The sequence below is a fragment of the Triticum aestivum genome, chromosome 4B, assembly GCF_018294505.1.
Source record: "Triticum aestivum cultivar Chinese Spring chromosome 4B, IWGSC CS RefSeq v2.1, whole genome shotgun sequence".
Classification (NCBI taxonomy): domain Eukaryota; kingdom Viridiplantae; phylum Streptophyta; class Magnoliopsida; order Poales; family Poaceae; genus Triticum; species Triticum aestivum.
In genome coordinates, this window is record NC_057804.1 from 239,762,468 (window position 1) to 239,785,779 (window position 23,312).

Consider the following 23,312-nt stretch of genomic DNA (forward strand, 5'->3'; position numbering starts at 1 on the left):
TATGTACATGTATAATGTATAAACTCACCAAGTGCAATTTAATCAAAATAGAAGAAATACAGGATAGACAACATATGCAACATGAAACCAATTATCACAATGTCAACTTAGAGCAAGCACCTGCGATGGTGGAGTGCGGGAGATGAACTCATCATGTAGACTTGGGACTTCAACTTCATTAGTAGTAGCAGTGGCAAATCTAGAGAGTCTCTATTTGCGTCGGTGCGGAGTACCACCAACATACCCTAACTTACTCTTTTCCTTCCTATTTTCTGATATTGCCTTATGAAGTGAAAACCACAAGAAGATGAATAAAATTAGCTCTGCATAACTGGTTGATGCATGATACAGACGAACACTACTTTGATGTAAGGCAAGCGCAGGATAGGAGGATGGAATATATACAAAAAAAGACAGCGTTTCATATTCACACGTACGATAGGAAGATGGAATATGTATGAAAAAGCAGTAAGCGGAAGACATTTCAACAAAATTAGAAGAAATGAAAGCTAGGCACCATATGAACATGCAACCAATATCACTCTATCAGGTAAAAAGTGTCTTGTCGTAAGTGCCATTTCAAGAAATTAGAAGCAGTACGAGCTAGAAGACAATGCAATATGCAACCTACATCACAGTCCCAAGTTAAATGTGTCTTATGGGTAAGTGATCGTTGCAGGTATAAGTTGTAAGCTACGCAGATGCAATTCTACATAATCAGAAGCAATACAAACTAGACATCATACGAAAAACGCAACCACGTATAACAGTTCCAAGTAAGAGCAAGCACCTGTGATGGTGGAGTAGGGGAGATGTGCTCATCATGTACACGTATGTTCTAGAAACAGGAACACATGTCATATTCATAGGCATTATGTGTAAAGTAAGCAGATGCAATTCAAGTTAGAAGCAATACAAGCTAGACATCATACGCAACATGCAACCACATATAATAGTGTCAAGTTAGAGCAAGCACCTGTGATGGTGGAGTAGGGGAGATGTGCTCATCATCTACACAACTACGTTGACTGTCCAGCCTTGTGTTGTCTTGTGAATCTTGTTGGGAGGATGGAGGAGTAGAATCTATAGAGACCCCCTGTTTGAGTTGCTCCAAAGGACCACCATCATCCACTGCCGGACTAGTTTCCTTCAGCTGTAATGATTTTGCATTGTGAAGTCAAACTGATAAGAAAAAGGAATAAAATTCGCTCTTCAGAACTCATTCATGCATGATACTGACGAACACTACTCGGATGAAAGGCAAACACATGATGCGAGGATGGAATATGTATGAAAAACAGGATGGTGTGACATATTCACACCTATGATGTGGTAACTAAGCAGAAGGCATTTCAACAATTTAGAAGCACTGCAAGCTAGACACCATATGAAAGATGCAACCGATATCACTCTACCAAGTTTAAACTTTATGGCATTTCAACAAATTAGAAGCAGTATATGCTAGAAATTATATGCAAGACACAACCAATATCACAGTGGCGACTTAAAGGTGCCTTATCATAAGTGACTGATGCGAGATATGCAAGAATAGTAGTCTGATGTAGAAACAAGAACACATGTCATATTCACAAGCATTATGTGTAAAGTAAGCAGATGCAATTCAACAAAGTTAGAAGCAATACAAGCTAGACATCATACGCAACATGCAACCACATATAATAGTGCCAAGTTAGAGCAAGCACCTGTGATGGTGGAGTAGGGGAGATGTGCTCATCATCTACACAACTACGTTGACTGTCTAGCCTTGCGTTGTCTTGCGAATCTTGTTGGGAGGATGGCGGAGTAGAATCTGTAGAGAACCTCCGTTTCAGTTGCTCGGAAGGACCACCATCATCCAATGCCTTGCCAATTTCCTTCAGCTTTATTGATTTTGCATTGTGAGGTCATACCGAAAAGAAAAAGGAATATCATTCGCTCTTTAGAACTCATTCATGCATGATAGTGACGAACACTACTCTGATGAAAGGCAAAGTCATGATACGAGGATGGAATATGTACGAAAAAATGGATGGCTTGACATATTCACACCTATGATGTGGTAACTAAGCAGAAGGCACTTCAACAAATTAGAAACACTGCTAGACACCATATGGAAGGTGCAATCAATATCACTCTGCCAAGTTAAAACTGTCTCGTCATAGGTGGTGTTCATCAAACTAGAAGCAATACATGCTACAAATCATATTCAAGACGCAAACCAATATCACACTGCCAACTTAAAGGTGTCCCATCATAAGTGACTGATGCAGGATACACAAGAAGAGTAGTTTCATGTAAGAACATGGTGTGATAGACAGATATAGTATGTACCAAAAACAAGAAAGCGTGTCATATTCACATGTATCATGTGTAAGCTAAGCAGATGCAGTTTACACTAATTAGGAGCAATACGAGCTAGACACCATATGCAACATGCAACCAGATATCACACTGCCAAGTTAGAGCAAGAACCTTGGATGGTGGAGTAGGGGAGCAGAGACTTGGACCATGTAATGCATTATCAGTACAAGGAGAATCGGTACAGATGCTCCGTTTACGTTGCTGCAGAGGACCACCATCATCGCCTTCCTTACTCTTTTCCTTCCTCTTTCTTGATTTTGCTTTGTCAAGTCAAACCCACAAGAAAAAGGAATAAAATTTGCTCTTCAGAACTTATTGATGCATGATACTGATGAACACTACTTTCATGTAAGGCAGCCGCATGATAGGAGGATGGAATATGTATGAAAAACAGGACGGCGTGACATATTGACATGTATCATGTATAAAGTGTAAACTAAGCACAAGGTGCTTGAACTTGTTAGAATCGATGCAAGCTAGAAACCATATGAAAGATGAAACCAATATCACTCTGCCAAATTAAAAGGGTGTCCTAACAAATGTATTTGACCAAATTAGAAGCAATACATGGCAACAGGCTAGAAATAATATGCAATATGCAATGAATAAAGGTGACTCATCGTAAGTGATTGATGCAGGATACAGAAGAGAGGTAGTTTCATGTAAGAACAAGGTTAACACATAGATGTAGTGTGTACCAAAAATAGGAAGGCATGTCATATTCACAGGTATAGTGTGTAAACTATGCAGATGCAATTTACCCTAATTAGAAGCATTACAAGCTACACACCGTATGCAACATGCAACCACATATCACACTACGAAGTTGGAGCAAGCACCTGTGATGGTGGTGTAGGGGAAGTGCTGTCTTCAGGTACAGAGCAACGTTCAATGTCTTCATTTAGGCTTGCTGTTTGTTGAGAATCATGTGGAGAGGATGAAATTGCATTCTTTATAAGAGTATTGCGTCTCATATTAACCCACGCGCGTGACTGTCTCATCATAAGCGATAGACGCAGGATACACAAGAACAGTAGTTTGATGTAAGAACATGGTGTGATAGGCAGATGTAGTATGTACCAAAAACAGGAAGGCGTTTCATATTCACATGTATAATGTGTAAGCTAAGGAGATGCAATTTAACAAATTAGGAGCATTGATGAGGGATACACAAGAGAAGTAGTTTAATGTAAGAACATGGTTAATAGAAAGACGTAGTATGTACCAAAAACAGGAAGGCATGCCATATTCACAGGTATAATGTGTTAACTAAGCAGATGCAATTTAGCCTAATTAGAAGCATTACAAGGTAGACACCATATGCAACATGCAACCACATATCACACTGCCAAGTAAGAGCAAGCACCTGCGATGGTGGTGTGGGGGGATTGCGGTGATCAACTAGAGAGCTACGTTGACAATCTTCATTTAGCCTTGCTGTTTCTTGAGAATCATGTGGGGAGGATGACGCTGCACTCTTTAAACGAGTAGGGCGTCTCACAGTAACCCACCCGGGTGACTATCTCATCATAAGTGATTGACGAGGGATACAAAAGAGCATTAGTTTGATGTATGAACATGGTTAATAGACATATGTAGTATGTATCAAAAAGAGGAAGGCATGTCATTATCAAAGGTATAATGTGTAAAGTAAGCAGATGCAATTTAACCAAATTGGAAGCTATACAAGATAGACACCATATGCAACATGCAACCACATTTGACAGCGCGAAGTTAAAGCAAGCACCTGGGATGGTTGTGTGTGGCAATTGAGATCATCAACTGCAGAGCTACGTTTACTGTCTCCAATTGCTGACACTGCACCCATTAGGGCGCTGAAACACTTACTGCTTGTCTTCGAATTACACTGGAGCGACTTCTGTCTTTTCTTTTCTGCATTCATCAACACTGCATCGGAGTCTGAAATACCCATGCATAAAAAACAATAGTGTGAGTATGGGTGAAGTGTGTGCACAATTAGTACAGTGTAAAGGTAGCAGATAGCAGGTCGGTGAGAAATAAATGATGGGAGACATATGATAGCTCTACAACATGCATGGCACACTCAATTACTACAGGATTCTATGAAAATAACAGTTAACTGAAAGCAAATAGGTCAGTCCATTTTTTCTGCACCGTCCGATGTACAAAGAATGGGCAGATCGCCTTCATCTACCTCCAACCAGTCGGTGTTGACAATCTTCCTCGAAACGCCAGCGACCACCGGCCCAGTATTCCTCCCCTGCCTGGGCCCTCCCCTCGACCTCACCACACCGCCCCCCGGCCATCCATTCAAGCCCCACCGACCTCCAGATCAGGCGCAAGCAGCTCCTGCGCCCCACACCCCTATGATAGACACCGATGCGCCGCTTCCCCGGGGAACAGGCGGACTAGGTGCTCCGCGCGCCTAAGCGGGTGCTGCTTCTTTTAGTTGCGGTTCGACTGACCCTGAATTGAAATCCAGGAGGGCTACTGACCTCTAGCAAAGGGGAAATAGTAAAAGGGAGGAAACCTTGTGCATTTAGTATCACGAAGAAGATGCTGTAAGAAGCACTCAACTAGTTTCTTTCGTGGGATCAATACAGTGTGAGCGGAGAAGTAAGATTTGCATGAATAAGGGAAGAGGAGTACCTCTTTCTGCTGGCAGTGCTGTGTCCTCCTTCTGTTTTTCCGACGATCTTGTTGTTCACCGGAAACCAGAAGTTGTGGAGGATGGTGCAGCCTTGGACGAACTGTAACGCCCCGGATTCGATGTGCCAGGTGTCCGCCAGTTATTCGCCGTTGTTGCCATGTCATTTGCTTGCGTGTTGCATTTTATCATGTCATCATGTGCATTTCATTTTGCATACGTGTTCATATCATACATCCGAGCATTTCCTTGTTGTCCGTTTTGCAATCCGGCGCTCCTATGCCCTCTGGCGTCCCCCTCTTCTCTCTTTTTGTGAGTGGGTATTAAACTTTCTCGGAATGGCCCGAGGCTTGCCAAGTAGCCTTGGTATAGCACTGGTAGACCGCCTGTCAAGTTTCGTCCCATTTGGAGGTCGTTTGGTACTCCAACGGTTAACCGGGTAACCGTAAAAGCCCTCTCTCTCTTTGCAGCCCAACACCCTTCCAAAGTGGCCCAAAAACCCATCTAACTCCCCTCCATGCTCTCGGTCGTTCGATCACGATCGCGTGGCCGAAAACCGCTCCTCATTTGGACTCTCCTAGCTCCCTCCACCTATAAAAACGTCTTCCCCTCTCCATTTTCGGATCATTTCCCCCTGAAACCCTAGATTTTCCTTCTCCGCCACCGGACGCGTCAAGCCGCAGCCGGACACGTCCGCCCCGCGCCTGCGTGCCAATCCGGTCGTGCCACGTGGCGCCCCATCGCCCGCGCCGCCGCCGGCCCGCTCGGGCCCGCCTCCGGCCCCGCGGCCCGTCCCGCGCGCCGCCGGCCCGTGCTCCGCCCCGCCGCCCGGTGCCCCTCCGGCCGCCGCCAGGCCTCGGCCTCCGCGCCGCCGCCCGCCTCCGGCGCCGGTGAGCTGCCCCGCCGCGCCCGTGCTCCCGCTCCCGTTCACAGCTCCTCCGGGCGCCGCCCGTCGCCGCCGCGAGGCCCGGCCTCCCCGCGTCGGCCCGCCTCTGCGCCATGGCCGCCTTGCCCGTCCACGCCGGCCAGCGCCCGCCGCCGCCCCGCGCTTGCTCCGCCCGATCCCGGCCGGAGCCCGCAGCTCCTCCGGCGCCCGCCGACGACCTCCTCCCCGAGCTCCGACGAGCTCCTCCCGGCGGGATCCGCCCTCCCTCGCCCTCTCCGGCGAGCTCTCCGGCCAGCTCGCGCCCCTGCCTCGATCTGCGTGCCCGGTCAACCCTAGATCCGCATGGTAAAATCCACTAAGTCCCAGGATTACAGTATTTTCATGCCATGTTCGTCATGCCGTATCTCTGCATCCGTAGCTCCGTTTCGTGCGTGTAATATGTCAAATTGTTCGTATCGACTAGTACATCATTTCACTCCATTGCATCATATTCATTTGAGCTCATCTTGATGCCTGAATCATTGTTGTAAGAGTGCTTCATAATGTTTTCTGCTGTCTGTTATCAGAACGAGCTCTTTTGTCATTTTTGCCATGATTGATGTGTGCATCCTATGAGGTTGATGTCTACATGTGTTTTGATCTATGCCATGTCTTCTTTACAGTGGTGTATGCCATGCATTTTTGTGATCAATGTGGTGACTAGCACAAGCATGCAAACTAGGCATCGTGATGTTACTGATTTTAGTCCCTGTTCTGCTGTTATTTTGATGCCATGTAAACTTGATGCTACAGAGAGATCCATGCATATTTTGAGGTACTTCAGTAAGGATGTTTTGAACATATGGTTGTTGTCTATCCATTCATGCACTTGGTTGCAATTATGGAGTAGTCTAGCATGTCATTTTCGTGCTCTACTTTTGCTTGAAAATGTTTCCTGGCAGATTGTTTACATGTTATTCAATTTAGCCAAGGGTGTTGTAGTTGATCCTTGCATGCTATGGACTTGTTCTTGCCTTGGTTTGTTACATAAACATGTCTTCTTGATGATGCTATGCTTATCTGGTCATGCAATGACTTGTGGTGAGTGAATCGAGCTTGTTAAGTAGTGTACTCGCTGTTGCTGTTTTGCTAGGCTGAATCTGTTATTTCGTGATGCGATGTAAACCTGCTTCTACAAATCATTCTATGCATAATCTGGAGATGTTCTATAAACATGTTTTGATCTACATGTCATCCTCTATCCATCCATGCCCCTGGTTGCATTTATAGGTTGCTGTAGCTTGTTGTAATCTTGCTCTAAAGTTGCTTCATAATGTTGCTGCCAGCCTGCTAACATTAAGTTCCGTTGTTATCGTGATTGTTGCTAGTGTTCCATGCACCCTATGGCCTTGCTATTGCCATGCTTAGCTTCACAAACATGTCTTCTTACTGTTGGTTGCCTTCCCATGCCATTTATTGCTCTGTAGTGTATGAATCTGTATAATAACTTGCTATGTTTACATGGGTGCCATCATATTTATGTTCCTGCCATGTATGAATCTGTATAATAACTTGCTATGTTTACATGGGTGCCATCATATTTTCTGATCCTTTTTGGCTTATGGTCAGTAAGGGACTTTTGATCTATGCTATTAATAGATTCATGCCATGCCTTTGTTTTCCATGATAAGTTCCTGTAACATGTTGTTTGATAGCTCTAAACATTGCATCGTGATGTTATTTTCTGTAAAGTCTGAAATTGTTGTTACTTGCAATCTTACCATGTGTGTTTGAGCATGTTCTAGTGATTTCTGGAGATAGCTCAGTGTTCATGTTTTGTAATGCTTTACCTGTACATCATGTCCATGCCTTTTGTTCTCATGTTTAGGTCCTATAGCATGTTGTTTTGATGCTTGCAATATGCCTAGTTGCTGTTTTGGACAGATTGTTGCTATAACTTGTATAGTGTGTGTATGTTGAACCGTTGCTCCGTTTCGAGTGTGCTCTATATGAAACTTGATTGAGTTTGCATGTAGTTTCATATTATCATGCTGCATCCTTGTTTTGAGGTGTTTTCTTGATGTTTGGGTGCATTTTGCATCAATGCCAGGTTTAACTTGTTTTGCTCATATCTTCTAGGCCGTAGCTCCGAACTAGATGAACTTTATATGTAACTTGACTAGAATCTCGTGTAGATCATCTTGGTGCATCTTAACTTGCTGTTTAACAACTTGAACATAATTTATTCAGATCTGGACCATTTTCGAAATTTGCATATGAGGACTTACCGGAATTGTTATATGTTGTTCCCGGCCTCATTTAAACTTGCCTTAGTGTGTTGCTCTTGTTTGCATCATCTCTTGCCATGAGTAGCTTCATGTATCTTTGTCATGCATCATACTTTGTTGTGCATCATGTCATGTTCATGTGTGGTGTTTTTACTATGTTGTGTGCTTCTTCTCGATAGTTCCCGTTTCGTTGCGATCGTGAGGATTCGATCGTCTACGCTTGGTTCGTCTTCGTGGCTTCATCCATTCATCTTCTTCATGGAATCATTCTTCTTCCTTGCGGGATTTCAGGCAAGATGACCGGTACCCTGGATCTCACTACTATCATTGCTATGCTAGTTGCTTTGTTCTATCGCTATGCTGCGTTACCTATCTTTTGCTCATCAAGCCTCCCATATTGCCATGAACCTCTAACCTTTGACACCTTTCCTATGCAAACCGTTGTTTGGCTATGTTACCGCTTTGCTCAGCCCCTCGTATAGCGTTGTTAGTTGCAGGTGAAGTTGAAGATTGCTCCATGATGGACAGGATTTTGGTTGGGATATCACAATATCTCTTATATTATTATTAATGCATCTATATACTTGGTAAAGGGTGGAAGGCTTGGCCTTTTGCCTGGTGTTTTGTTCCACTCTTGCCGCCCTAGTTTCCGTCATACCGGTGTTATGTTCCCGGATTTTGCGTTCCTTACGCGGTCGGGTGATTTATGGGACCCCCTTGACAGTTCGCTTTGAATAAAACTCCTCCAGCAAGGCCCAACCTTGGTTTTACCATTTGCCTCACCACCACCTACTTTTCCCTTGGGAGTCGCTCTCTCGAGGGTCATCTTTATTTTAGCCCCCCCGGGCCAGTGCTTGTCTAAGTGTTGGTCCGAACCAGAGCCACTTGCAGCGCCACCTCGGGGAAACTCGAGGTCTGGTTTTAGTTGTACGTAGTGTTCATCCGGTGTTGCCCTGAGAACGAGATATGCGCAGCTCCTATCGGGATTGTCGGTGCATCGGGCGGTCTTGCTGGTCTTGTTTTACCATTGCCGAAATGTCTTGTAAACCGGGATTCCGAGTCTGATCGGGTCTTCCTGGGAGAAGGTATATCCTTCATTGATCGCGAGAGCTTATCATGGGCTAAGTTGGGACACCCCTGCAGGGTATAATCTTTCGAAAGCCGTGCCTGCGGTTATAGGCAGATGGGAATTTGTTAATGTCCGGTTGTAGATAACTTGACACCAGATCCGAATTAAAACGCATCAATCGTGTGTGTAGCCGTGATGGTCTCTTTTCGGCGGAGTCCGGGAAGTGAACAAGGTTTCTTTGTTATGCTTGACGTAAGTAGGAGTTCAAGATCACTTCTTGATCATTGCTAGCTTCACGACCGTTCCTTTGCTTCTCTTCTCGCTCTTATTTGCGTATGTTAGCCACCATATATGCTTAGTCGCTGCTGCAGCCTCACCACTTTACCCCTTCCTTTCCCTTTAAGCTTTGCTAGTCTTGATACCCATGGTAATGGGATTGCTGAGTCCTCATGGCTCACAGATTACTACAACAACAGTTGCAGGTACAGGTTAAGCGATGATCATGACGCGAGAGCGATGTTTGCTTGAGTTGGAGTTCTTCTTCTGCTTCTTCTTTGATCAGGGGATAGGTTCCAGGTCAGCAGCCTGGGCTAGCAGGGTGGATGCCGTTTGAGTTTCTGTTTGTGTTTCATCCGTAGTCGGATGACGCTCTTATGTATTGTGATGTTGTATTCGAGTGGCATTGTATGCCTTATGTATGTATCCCCATCTATTATGTAATATTGATGTAATGATATCCACCTTGCAAAAGCGTTTCAATATGCGAGTCTATCCTTGGTGGGACCTTCGAGTTCCTTTTGGATAGGGTCGCATATTGGGCGTGACATGAACCCATGGCCAAGTTGTTGAGTGTGGTGCGGTGGCCATCTGTCGGTGGCGGGGAAGCAGATCCGAGGCGACGAACGACGGCGTAGCGGGAACAGCTCCAGTGCGGTGGACGATTGCGATAGTGGAGCCATAGCATTGAGGTGCAGGACAGCGTGGTCAGAGTGGTTCTGGTATGGCACATGCCGGCGTCGGCATCGTGGAGGCAGCTCTGCCTCGGCTTCAGCTGCTAAGTCCTTGAGGGTGTTGCGTTGCGGTTGCGTTGGACGACGACGTTGGGGTACCGGCTCCGGCGTGATGGAGGAGGGCGGCGGTGGATTGGCTGCTATGGGGTGGAGGACGGAGGAGACTGGGGTTTCGCGGCTGGTGGAGAGGGCGTTTTCGTGCCCACAGAGTATGAACGGGGAAACAGAGGGAGGCGGGGAACTAAGGGGGAACAATGTTTTGGTTTGAGACATGCTTGTTTGTAATTTGGGGAAAGTTACAAACTTTGCCCCCATCTAAAATTTTGGACATATTGTGGGTTGGGGGTAGGACAGTCATGTCAGGTGTCCCAAATGTGGGCGGGATAGATTTCGGCCGAGCGCATTGGTGTTTAGGCGCCCACGGCGTATGAATGCTTCTCGGAGGCGGTTGAGACTGGCGTCTTGGTGAAGTTACAAAACCTACCCCGGTTTAGACCTTTGGACATCGGGCCGATAGGCTACACGGGCCAGAGTCAGGACAGTAATTTCCTACCACCAAAACATTAGTCTCGCGCGGTTTCGGGTGACCAGAGGCCTATTTGGTGCTTCGTTTAATATTTGGGAGCAGAAGCATTAAAGTTTTCGGTTCTCTTGAATTGAACTTTCAGGATTTGTCAAACTTCACAAATCTTTACTCTTGAAAATCCTAAAGCTACGATTATTTTGGAATGGAGGGGGTACATTTTAATATACATTGTACACGAGTATATATTAAAAAATATGCAACTTACCTCAGTTCATGCATGGTTCCAGGTATAATCTCCTTGGTTGCAAAAAAAAGTTAGATATGCGTATTAATATATATAGCATGTTCAAACTCACAACAAAGATTGATGCCCCCTTTTACATCTGATTTACAAATGCCATTATCTCGGGTTCAAATGGATGAATGCACTGCCTATGAATTCGAATCTTCGAAACCCCCTTTATGTGGAATTCGACATGTATTTTATTTCGTAGCTAGCAATTAGGAATGTATCCATGCAAGTGACAAATGTACAAAGTGCTTCACAGTAACAACATGGAGTGCACTAGTTAATGTTTATATATAAATTGCAAAAGCATCCATTGCCTGTATGTCAAACCGCTCTCACTCTATGGATCGATAATATGAAACAAACACATGCACATGCTAGAATTCAATAGAGTATGGGTGTCTGATAGACCGATTTTCGTCCATACGCAATTTTGCAAAATTCATGATCTCATCCAAAAATAATAATGCCATTTATATTTTAATTTAATGCGTAGAACCGCCTTTTACATGTAGATGCACTATGCCTCGCCCCGTTCTCACAAACGCGTTATATATCTCTCTATCTAACGCATAACTGCACACACTTTATATGCATCAGCATTTCTCTTTCACACATGCTCACAATCTCTCTCAGGGTGTCGGGGTGTCTCACGCACATGCTCTCTCTATTTCTCTCTCTCTCTCTTTCTGACTACTATGTAACACTCTTTTCACTAATCTTAGTTGGAAAACACTATTTCTCTCACATGCATATATACACATGCACAGTCTCTACTAGCCCTCTATACGCGCATATATGTGCCTACGTGTCTCCCGCACGCACATTATTTTTAGGCCTCTCTCGCACACATTGCCCCCCCCGACACACCTCTCTAATAGTAGTTGGCAGATATGATTTCATCATATCATTTGGTAGGATATCTCTGCCTGTTAGGCTGGATGGTAATACGAGGCAAAGTTTTACCCTAGTTCGGATCAGACCCTTGCAGTTGAAGAAAGAGCCTACTCCTGGTACTGTATATTAGTGATAGGGGTGTGTACAAAGTATACATGAATACCAGGCATTGTGCGTGTGTGTATACTATCGACGAACTAGCCCCCAAGCCTGTATAACATACTAAGGGCCTAGGGTTACAAATCATATATAGTCGGCTTATCACTAGTGGGGATAGAGTCCTCCGCGACTCTGGTAGCTTCGTGTTGTACGCCGAGTCCTCCACATGGGTCTCCGTATAACACGTCTCGGTCCAACCTATATGTGGTGCGGTATGGAACCGACCCATGAGTCTTCATGTTGACCCAGCACAACTAGAAATGAGGTGCCCACCACACCACACATGCAATCGTCCACTAAGAAGATAAGCATATACAATAGTACAATGGTATCTAGCTCACGATACGTCTCCATATTTTGTTGATAACACTAACGGACTTTGCATTTGATGCGTGCTCCGTATTTTGTTGACGACACTTACGGTCATTGTATTTGAAGCGAAAGCACGATATTGTCACTGGACTTCAGAATAAGCTCAGCACGATCACCACATACATTTTGTCATGCTAACCAACATGTGGTTGGATGGTTAGAGGACAGTGGTTTCTCGAGCCCACCAAGGTTAAAGTCCCGGTGCTCGCATTTATCTTGTGTTAATTTTAGTATTTTCTGGCGATGTACGTTCAGTGGGAGGAGACGTTCCACTCGACTACGAGGCACCTATGGTGACTTCGTAAAATCTCAAGATCATATATGCTGGCCCACTCTCTCGAAGGTGCTCATAGGGGTAGGGTTCGCGTGTGTGCGCTTATAGAGGTGAGTGCTTGCGCGTATATATGAGCCCTTGCGTCTGTACCATGTTAAACAAATACATGTCATGATTATACTGTCACTGGCTCACCCGTACAACTCCGTATTTTGTTGATGACACAACCAATTGACCAGTCAAACGACACAACTAGTGTTGCACCATCGGGGTGCGTAACCGTGGGGCCCACCTGTCAGCCCGTATATGAACGGAAGAAATGGTAGTTTGAGTCTGTACTATGTTAATAAAATAGGAGTACATTTTAGGGTGATCATACGGTCACTGGCTCACCATACAGCTCCGTAATTTGTTGATAACACGATCAATTGACCAGTCAAACGGTCCACATTCAGCAGCACACATAACCATAGGGCCCACTCGTCAGCGCGTATATGAAGGACAGAAATGGTAATAAACTAGTGGTCGGTGGGTATTCGAAGTCGTGAGACCTCTGGTTGGCAGTCACCGGCGGTTGGGATGGGGCGTTCATTGGGCGGTGGGGTGGGTATCCCAGGCGAAAAAGCTCGGCGCGGGGGGGGGGGGGGTGGAGTTTGATGATAAACTGGAGGCCCTTGATTTCGTATCCAACGGCTGGAAAATCTAATGACCAGAGATGAAGAAGTCAGTCGACTGACATGTAGCCTCACCCAACACGTACACATGCACGCACGCAAGACATGCACGCATGTAGGCGTGCAACACTGACACGTACACATAACGTACACATGCACGCATGCTGGCGTGCAACACTGACACGTACACATGCACTCACGAACACACGCACGTACGCACCCATGCATGCTACACTGAAATGCACCCTTGCACGCACGCAACACTCGCACGCCTGCATGCACACAGCACACGACGCAAGACACACGCTCAACCTATACGTGCATGCACCCTTTGTTAAGGACATGGATTGTTACGGGTATTAATCAATCTTATCTGTGATAAGCAGAACATTGATGTTTGCATTGGTCTTTATGAATCACAACGTATCGAATGGGCTATCAACATAGTAGGATTAACTACATGAAAAAGATGACGTCACACTCAATGAACAATCATCGGTTTATGAAATGCCCGCTTCTGACCGCCCTGACCCACCAAAGGTTCCTCTGCTGTGCGCTACCTGCGTTGGGTCACTAACATGCATGCCATGCACCCAAAGAGCCCACACGTCAGTGGAAGAACAACGCGGTGTCCTAGGTCAGAGTCGAGGGCAACACTCGCGGCACGCCCGGCTGAACATGCCTCTGTGCCGCATTCAAACGTATCCATGAAACCTGCCCGTGTGGAAGCCGAGAAACCCACTCTAGACACACATCCGTTCATGACTGGGCCGGCGTCAAACGCAACGCTGGCCGAGCTCCTCCCGTCCGCCGTCTATTTAATCTCCTATTTAAACGAGGCCAAACGCCAGCCAAGAATCGCACACCTCCGCCGCTCCCCTATCTCCTCCACCAGTTTGTCCACTCTTACAATGGCTTATGAAGAGTAGTTATTCTGCATCCAAGCCGGCTGGGTAGCCCGCTGGATAAGAGCAATGCAGCTTGCTGATCCACCTCCCTCCCCTCGCCCGACGGAGCCAGTTGCCGCCCCAAGCCGGCGCGCGGTTCAGCAACTCGTCGCTCTAGGCCAGCTCGACGAGGAGCAGCGCACGGGCGTCATTGCTGCCGTCCATGCCGCCGCCTCGTACCGCGTCTCCCGTTTCTCTGGCCGAGACTCCCATGCCGGCGGCCGCGCCATGCAAGCAGCGACAGAAGCCGGGTGCGCGGAGAGCGACGAGTCGGTGTCCAGCGCCTCCGCGTCAACCACCATCATTGAGGAGAAGTAGAACACGGGAGGCCGCCACCGCTTGGGTCCCATGAAGGCCACCGCGGAGGTGACGCCGGCGTACACAGCAGGTGTCTTGCCGGATCCTTTTGTTGCGAGGACCTTCATCGACCCCGCATGGGCTCCACGAAAGAGGTGAATGTTAGGATGAACTCGAGCCGGTGCCGGCCATGGCGAAGTAGTGGCCGGTGATGAACTCGAACCGGTGCCGGCCACCATCATCTTCGGCACTAGCCAATGATATCAGTTGGGCTATGGGGAAGTGAGCCGTCCTTTGCGCTGAAGCATATATCTTCGGGGCTCCCGACAGTCCGGTGATTGTGCTGCCGGACATGGGGAACACAAATCCATCGACGAGCGACCATTTAGGCCAGCTATTATATACATGTGCTGTCCAGAACTAGCACCGCGTAGTTCATTTGAATGTAATGAAATCTGTCATGTTTGTGGGAAAATCCGGTATTTTATATGATTTTCGTCGTTGTTTATATGAAATATCAGTTTGTCTACGTGTTTGCGTGAATTTCGTCCGGTTAGTTGAGTTGCTGTCATAATGTGTGCGGCTACGGTTGGATGGCGTAATTTGCGGGTCGCGGGTCAGTCTGCGGGCGGCTCGGGCGGCGTTGTGGGACAAAAAAACATAGCTCGTGCGAGCTCGTCTCCAACGTGCGCGCTGGAGGATGCATGACAGCATGAGCACCCGACCGTTCCTCGTTCATCGGTGGCAAAGGCACCGGTGGACAAAAGGGTCGCCAATATTTTGGCTACCCTGGGCAAGATACAAACAACCCCTCCCAACAGATTCAAATCCCTCGTTCGCCGTGGAATTTTGCCATGTGTTGTTTTCATGGACTAGCAAGATGCCCGTGCATTGCACGGAACATCAAGATGCATTTTTTTACAAACTCCCGCATGCACGCAAGGGATAATTAATGTCCTCCTTTGCTAGTACCACGAGGCAAACACCATTAATATTGCATCGATTAGTGTTAGTGGCCTTGTATATCTACAAATTGTAATTTTGATAGTGGCCCCTTGTATATAAAAATGGAGGGAGAAATATGAGAGATAAGGTGAGGAGGACTGGGGCGTGGTTCCGTGGTGGTGACTGGTGGTCGGACTGGGCGGAGGCATGGGGATGGACGACGCATTATGTCTAGGTTTGTATCTCTCTCACACACACCCACGTAGGTGGGGGACGTACACGAAGAGAAGAGGTGCACGCACGGCGCATGTACTCCCGTCTCTTTCCCAACCACACCCACGCGGGTACACGGTGGAGCTCATTTCTGTACGAAAAAGGCAGCCCACATGGTAATTTGGCACGTGTACTGGTTGTCCACTTGGTGGAGGGAGGATCGTCTACCACGGGTGAACAAACAAATTGCGACTTGACGCGTTATGTTGAATTGAAAAAAGAGGCAAACCATGTGGGGCCTACCTTAGAGGCAAGGCTCTATACACTGGAGTACTTTTGATGTGTCCCGTCAACTCGCAGAACAAGGAGAAACTTGCTTAGTACGCCGTCTCCCCCGCCCACGGGCGTGGTGGCTTGCAGGATGAGGTGAAGCTTACTACTGTACTACTGTACGCCTTTACGCCCGCTCCCTCACTCGCGCACGCGGTGGCTCGCAGCACGAGGAGAAAATTTTACTACTCCCTGCGTTTAATCCTCGTCCCTACTACGTACTTTGGTTAGTACTCCCTCTATTTACTTATACAAGGCCACTATAAAAAAATACATTTGGCATCTATACAAGGCCACAAATAGTAATCGAGACAAAAGTTACTACTCCCTCCTTTCCAGTTTATGGCTCAATTTCAAAATCTCTCCAACCAAGGTAGATGGTGAGTGGTCGAATTAATTTAGTAGTTTGTACAGTACGCTTATTTTTCTCAAGAAGTTATGTTTACCGAGGCATTAATTAGAACGAATGCATGAATGGCCACTAAATTTCCATGAACTTGTACATGCATTGGTTAGTTTCCTCTTGACACAACTTGCGTCGGGTGATCTAACGCACCTCGAAATCCAACATGTAATGGTACTACTACTAGTATAGTAGAATTGAGACTTATCAAATGGAAAAACGAATGTTTTTTAGATGAGCCCTATAAACCCTAGTGGGTACGTACTCCATAAAAACAGATTTTTCCAAAACTAAGTCTCTCCCTTTCATGAATTCTGTAGTATACTCCTCCGTCGACGCTTCCTTTCATGAATTCTGTACTTCCTGTCACCGACATGCGGGACATATAGCAACCGGGTCAACATGTCAAGCACCAAATAACAGTGCAGAACAACAGGGGGGACGCACCCCACTCGTACCGGCCCAGTATTAGTAATGAACAATGAGAAGTCAAATCACAATGCCGCACCTTCCCAGATGGACGAAGCAACCATTATTTCACACTTCGGTTTGACATCATCTCAAACCACGTACTAGTATTGCTTCTTCCTCAAGAGGGACACGCGCATCGCCTTGGTACATCATGACACATGGGACCGCATGACAGGCCATGCTCCCTCGCCGATCGCTCGGTAAAATCACCTCATTTTTACTATACTTCCTCCAGATCGGTTTACTACATGGCATGCATGTCATTCTAGGTTGAGAATTTAACTGGCTATATATATATATATATGTGTGTGTGTGTGTGTGTGTGTGTGTGTGTGATGAACAGTACGCTAGTCTTTTAAAAAATGTATACTTTTGTATAGTAGTACTCCACTATCGATGGATCGCGCCATGGAGCAAAAATTGAAAATTTTAAAAAAGGTGGTACATATAGAGAGCGCTCGTCGCCAAATTATGCATATAGTACTATTAAAAAAGCTAGTACGTGCTTAATTGGGGTGCTAAATTCTATTAAAGAAATACTAGTACTAGTATGTACATACTGAAGAGTTAAAGTAACGAGAAGAAACATAACATAGTTCTGCTGGGGGCTCAGCACAACACACCCCTCAAATTAAACTAAGCACACCTGAAATTAAACTATGCAACTAATCCGGTAGACATTGCATTACAAGTTTAGAACCACCATGAGCAACCACACTGCCACCTTACTCGGAGTCCTCGTCCACGTCCTCGACTTCGTCCTTGTCCCTCTTCCTCTTGGCCGATACTTCTTTGCTTGAACCGCCAACTTGGCTGTTACTCTTCATCCAACCCTTGTAGATATTGAAAGAAAGGTAGCCATCCATTGCAGCGTACTGGATGTGGTCTATATCTAGTACATTCCGCTGCCATGCATGACGATGAAACGTGTATGGAGGTTTCTCCAGTTTACTGTACGAAGGATGAACCATGGCTCCTGCCAGGGTCAGCATTGAAGGCTGACGAGAGGGCACCAGCTGATTCTTCTGGAGGTCGAAGGGGTTGCCTACAATGAGGCCTATCCGATGCAGGACTTCTTTGTCGTTCTTAAAGTCTACGGTAACGAATTTGACTGTTTTGTCCTCGAGGAAGTTCTTAAAATCCTGGCACTCAACGTCGGCATGGCATATGTGGTAGACCAAGCAAACGTTATGTACGCAAACCTGGATCACGTGCGGGCTTCTTCCTCTCTTCGTCCTTTAGATCCTTCTCTCGTCCCACGACTGTGGTGTACTCAACATCTAGCCCAGCGACCCACTCATCATGTGAGTTTTCGAACATGCGTCTGAAGCGAGAAAGGCATCCTTTCACCATCACGGAAGTACGGGTGTAGATGACGTCGAACTCATCGCCGGTGATGGTTCTCACCTTGTACTCACCGCCGATCGGGGAGATTTGGGATGCCATGGATTTGCCAGGAGGGTTAGGATTAGTGGAACTACCGTAATGTGAATGGACGGGACGACTAGGAGCGAACCGCCGTAGTATTAAAGGACGCGCGGGGATGAGTAGGAGCGAACTGCCAGCGTGCGGACGGCGGGTTAGTGGCTTTCCATTCTCCCATTATACGGGCTTCTGAGAGCCCTTGGATCTGAGATCAAACGATTGCATGGCGTGATTCTAGACCTGGGTGAATATCCGATCCTGGAGGGTTATTCTTAAAATTTTCAGCAACTTAGCATGCGACCGTTTGATCTCAGATCCAAGGGCTGCCAGCAGCCCGTATCATGGTCGCGCTTACCACGACCGTCGCGTCGCTTGCGCGGTCGCGCCCTTGGAGATTTAACACGGTGCATTAGGCTATCTGATGTTGGCATGTCATACATAGTCATCACTTAGTCACTCATACTACAACAAGGTTGGCTATAAGGTTGTCTATAAATGTTTTTACTCTTCTCTATCTCTTTCTTCGTACTCCCTCCGTCCCATAATATAAGAACGTTTTTGACACTAGCTAGTGTAGTGTAAAAACGTTCTTATATAATGGGACACAGGGAGTACTAGTATTTATTGCATTTGCCAACGAGTGACCTCTTCCAATGAAATGGTGTTGCTAAGTTTGCTTCATTTAATTAGCTATAGACTCAAAATTGTCTTTTCACCTAGGTACACGCGCTTAGCACCGTCTCTTCCTTGGGTCACCAAACTAGTCTCTCTCTTCTTGATTAAATTGCCACATCAGACTTTATGCCTATGTGGCAAGCTTAAGCACCTGTAGGAGCAATTAAGTACAATAGTGCGCTTTACATGGCATTTTTGCATATGTGGAGGAAAGAGAGGCAAGGAAAAAGTGGAGAAGTGGGCTCTCATGCAGGAGCCAGCCTCTACTACTACATGGTGGAGCATTGGGAGAGGCACCTGTATGGAGGTGGTCAGGAATCGGGAGACTCACGCCGGTCGTAGCGCCGCAGTTAAAATGATAATGGCAAGTCAAATCACGGGGCCCCACCTGTCCAGCAGTAACTCGCTTTCAAATCACACAACCCTACGTTTGCACCAGCCTACTCCCTCGTCTTCTCGCGTCTCTGTCGAACCGACTAGGTGGAACTGTCCCGCCGCCTACCGGGCAGGAAAAGCCCCGCCCTCGACTTTTAAATACAACTACTCCCTCCGTCTAGGTGAGTAAGTCATCTTACGAAAACCAAATAATCCCAAAATACTAAGGCACGGTGCATTAACTTCTACCTCGTTTCTTGTTTCTTCACATATCAACCAATAAGAATCCAATGATATACTTTTTGTGACATAGTAACTCATATTTAGTTACTCAAATGGATGACCTAGAACTACGTGCAGGCCCTATAAACCGAGACGCCTACAAATAAAAAACCGAGACGGAGAGGGTAGTTCAACACGTATCTTTTTAGATCAATATAGTCGGGATTCACCAAGGAGCAAAACCAAGTGGTAGGCTGCTCCTGTCGTGTTGGCGTAGCAACTCAAGCAGGGTCAGTCCGCACACGAAATGGAGACACACTTAACAGGACCCCTTTGGCAGACATGTGGCTCATCCATCATCTTGTTCCACGTGCGATGCACCAAATTACAGTTCGGAGCAGTGGTTGGAATTGGAGGCACCCCGGTCGTAGCGCTGCAGTAGTAGAAAATGAGCGATGAGGGGTCAAATCACAAAGCCCCACCTTTCCCGCATTAAGCTGGACGGAGGAAGCAACCATCATTTCACTCTAGCGCACAAGAGCATAAAGAAAAGAGAAAACAATGATGCGTGCGGCAGCTACCTAGGGCAACCTAGGGTAGGGGTCTCCACTACAGATCCTTTTTTTAAAGCGCCTCCACTACAAATTGGCTTCTCCCTCATCCTCTTGAAGAAAACCGATGATGAGTGCGGCGGTAGGGTTTGTAGGAGTACTACGGCGTGCGGGGCCACGTCATAGTAAACGGGTTTGAGTCGATGCCTTAAATATGTGTGGGCTGCTTGGTTTTACGGGAACGAGGCAGCATTTTGGGTTCGGGGACCAGTGGAGATATAGCACGTACAAAAAATTGTGGACGCAGGTTCTACCGAAAGGCAATGATGCATGGGCCCTGCATTTTGATATACCCGGGGCCGCGTGAAATTTGCTACTCTACTCAAAACTAGTAAGGTACACATGTATTGAACGCATGAGATTTCGAAACCAAATTATGAATAAATACACACTATAACATGTAAATCTTTGAGTCATATATGCATGATGTAGATGTTCATTTAGTTCTTATAGTTCATCTCATTCAAAATCAATTAGTTTTATAAAAATGTTAAGATTCATGGGGTTATGCATTGTAAATCATAAAGTAAAAAACAAATAATGGCAATTCATTTAGAAAAAAGCAATCAATTATGATACAGAAGATTCTAGAACAAAGGAGAAGTGCTTGTGTTTTGAGGTTTGTGCATTATGCCTAAGTTCCACCATGAAGTCTTCTAAATTGTACATGTGGCAGATCTGGTGGAATGATGATGATATCCAACGGCCAGTAGTGCTCGGATTTGCTCATCTCTGCACTTTCGGGTTAGCTTCATCCAGCGACCATCTTTCAAAGTTATTGGCACACTATATATTTCTTGTGCCATAGTTGCATGTTTTGGAAAAAAGCTACTAGTGGGTTGTACTATCTATTTAGGAATATAAGATGTATACATGGAAGTTGTAGGGAAAGAGATGACATGGAGGATCTCAATTCCTATGAGTAGGGATTGGAAAAGAGATGTCATTTGGTTCACATCATAGGAACTTTTCTATTGAATCTAGAGATGACATGTATCTCAATTCCTATGAGGAGGGATTAGTAAAGAGATGTAATTTGGTTCATATCATAGGAACTTTTCTATTGAATATACGCTAATGTTTATTTTTCCTTTGAAATTAAGGGAGTATAGGAATCCATTCATATGAACCAAGTGGCTCTAAAGCTATAGAAATGATATCATGTTTATTTCCTTTGAAATGTAGAGTATATGAATCTATTCCTATGAACCAATTGGCTCTAAAGGAAAAAAATCCTATAAAAATCATATCATATAGAGTTCCTATGATATTCCTCGACACTAAAGGATGGTTGAAATTGTTGCGGGTGATACGATGGACTTTCTTTGTAGACTCCTCACCCATCTTTATAGTTACCTCTCGAAGATGAATGAAATGATATATACAGGGTATTCTACATGTGCAATTTGGTACACAAAAACTCGGTAAAAGTTTGCGAGGTTCTAATTTTGAATAAAGCTATATGCACTGCATTTCGGAACGGAGGGAGCATACGGCAGTTGCTAACACTCACGTGGAAGATTTGTGTGTAGGAGGAGTGGCTGTTCTGTTAAATGACATGGCAAAATTGACACTGTCGGATGCCGATCTAACGGTGCTTACGGCGTTCGTCAGGAAAAGGCTTGTGGCGAACGTTTGTCGGATAATGATTTACAGACACATGCATTGCATTGATACGTGCCCCCTCTCTCTCACGCACATGCACCCTCACGAGTCACAACTCTCCCGAGTCCTCTCGCAGACTCGCACGTGGCACCCATCGTCTATCTGCAGGTAGACGTCACACACATATGTGCTCTTGACACCCTACCCTCAGAACTTCTAAAAAACAAAAGACGGCGCGCACATTTTATTTTAGCTCACACGTCACACACTTATATTATTACTCTTGCGGTGAACGTTCTTTGGGCATAGTATATATTGTACTCTCACGAAGAGAAGCGGTGCATGCACACACTAGTTCTCTCACACCCACTCGCGGGTACACGTAGGAGCGCATTTTTTTGAAGCCGATACAACAAAATCACTCCACTATATATAAAAGCAGGAGCCTTAGCGCTTGCTTTACTAGGGTTCCTCTCGTTCACTCTCTCATGCTCTCCAGATCTAAGCAAGACATAGGTGCCACACTCTCTCTCTCAGCTCACGGCTGGTCAAAAATCCGGCCGGACAACCTCGACTGGGGCAGGGGGTATTGGTGCATCGTTCACGCTGTCGTCGGCGGCGAGGGAGGAGACCAACGGCTGCCTGCGCGTCCCGATCGGCGGTCGTGCCGTTCTCTCCGAGAGAGCCGGTTCAGGAGGGCCTCCGACCCCTTCTTCCTCCCTGCGGTATTGTGGCCAAGATGCAGCCTCCCGACGCCGTCTTTGCCACATGTCGATGACCCTCAAGTATATATTCCTTCGAAGCCTGCCTTGCTCTACTGCCCCAGCTCTTCCCCCTTCGTGTGGATCCTTTTCCACTTCCGTCCTCTGTTCAAAAGCCACCTAGACTTCTACTATTATTAGAAGTAAAGCTAGTTCATACAGTCAACTCAAAGCGTTGGTTCAAACAGGGAAGAAAGTGGGAAAGCTGTAGCATGAATCTAGGACTTGGTTCTAAGAGGAAACGGGGGAAAGTAGTAATATCTGTCACTTTTTAAATAACCGTATTTCGTATTTGCGCAAATAGGGATGTCTGTCTCCATATCGTTTCGGGATGTCTGTCTCTGTATCGTTTCTATCGTCGCAATCAAAAGCACACACCTCAGTTTTAGTACAACTGAGCAAAATGAGATGGCTATCCCTTGTTGCCGTCGTCTAACATCCCGTCTTCAAGGTATCCCTACATTGGTAGTAACTAAGGTAGAATGACCAACACAATCTAAAAGAAGCTGATTCGTACGTTTTACTTCCTGATTGCAGTGCAGGGACGAGCGAAAACAACTGCATCCTAGTCCGGAATGCACTTTCTACTAGTTCATCCATGGACCAAGGACTAGCTGGC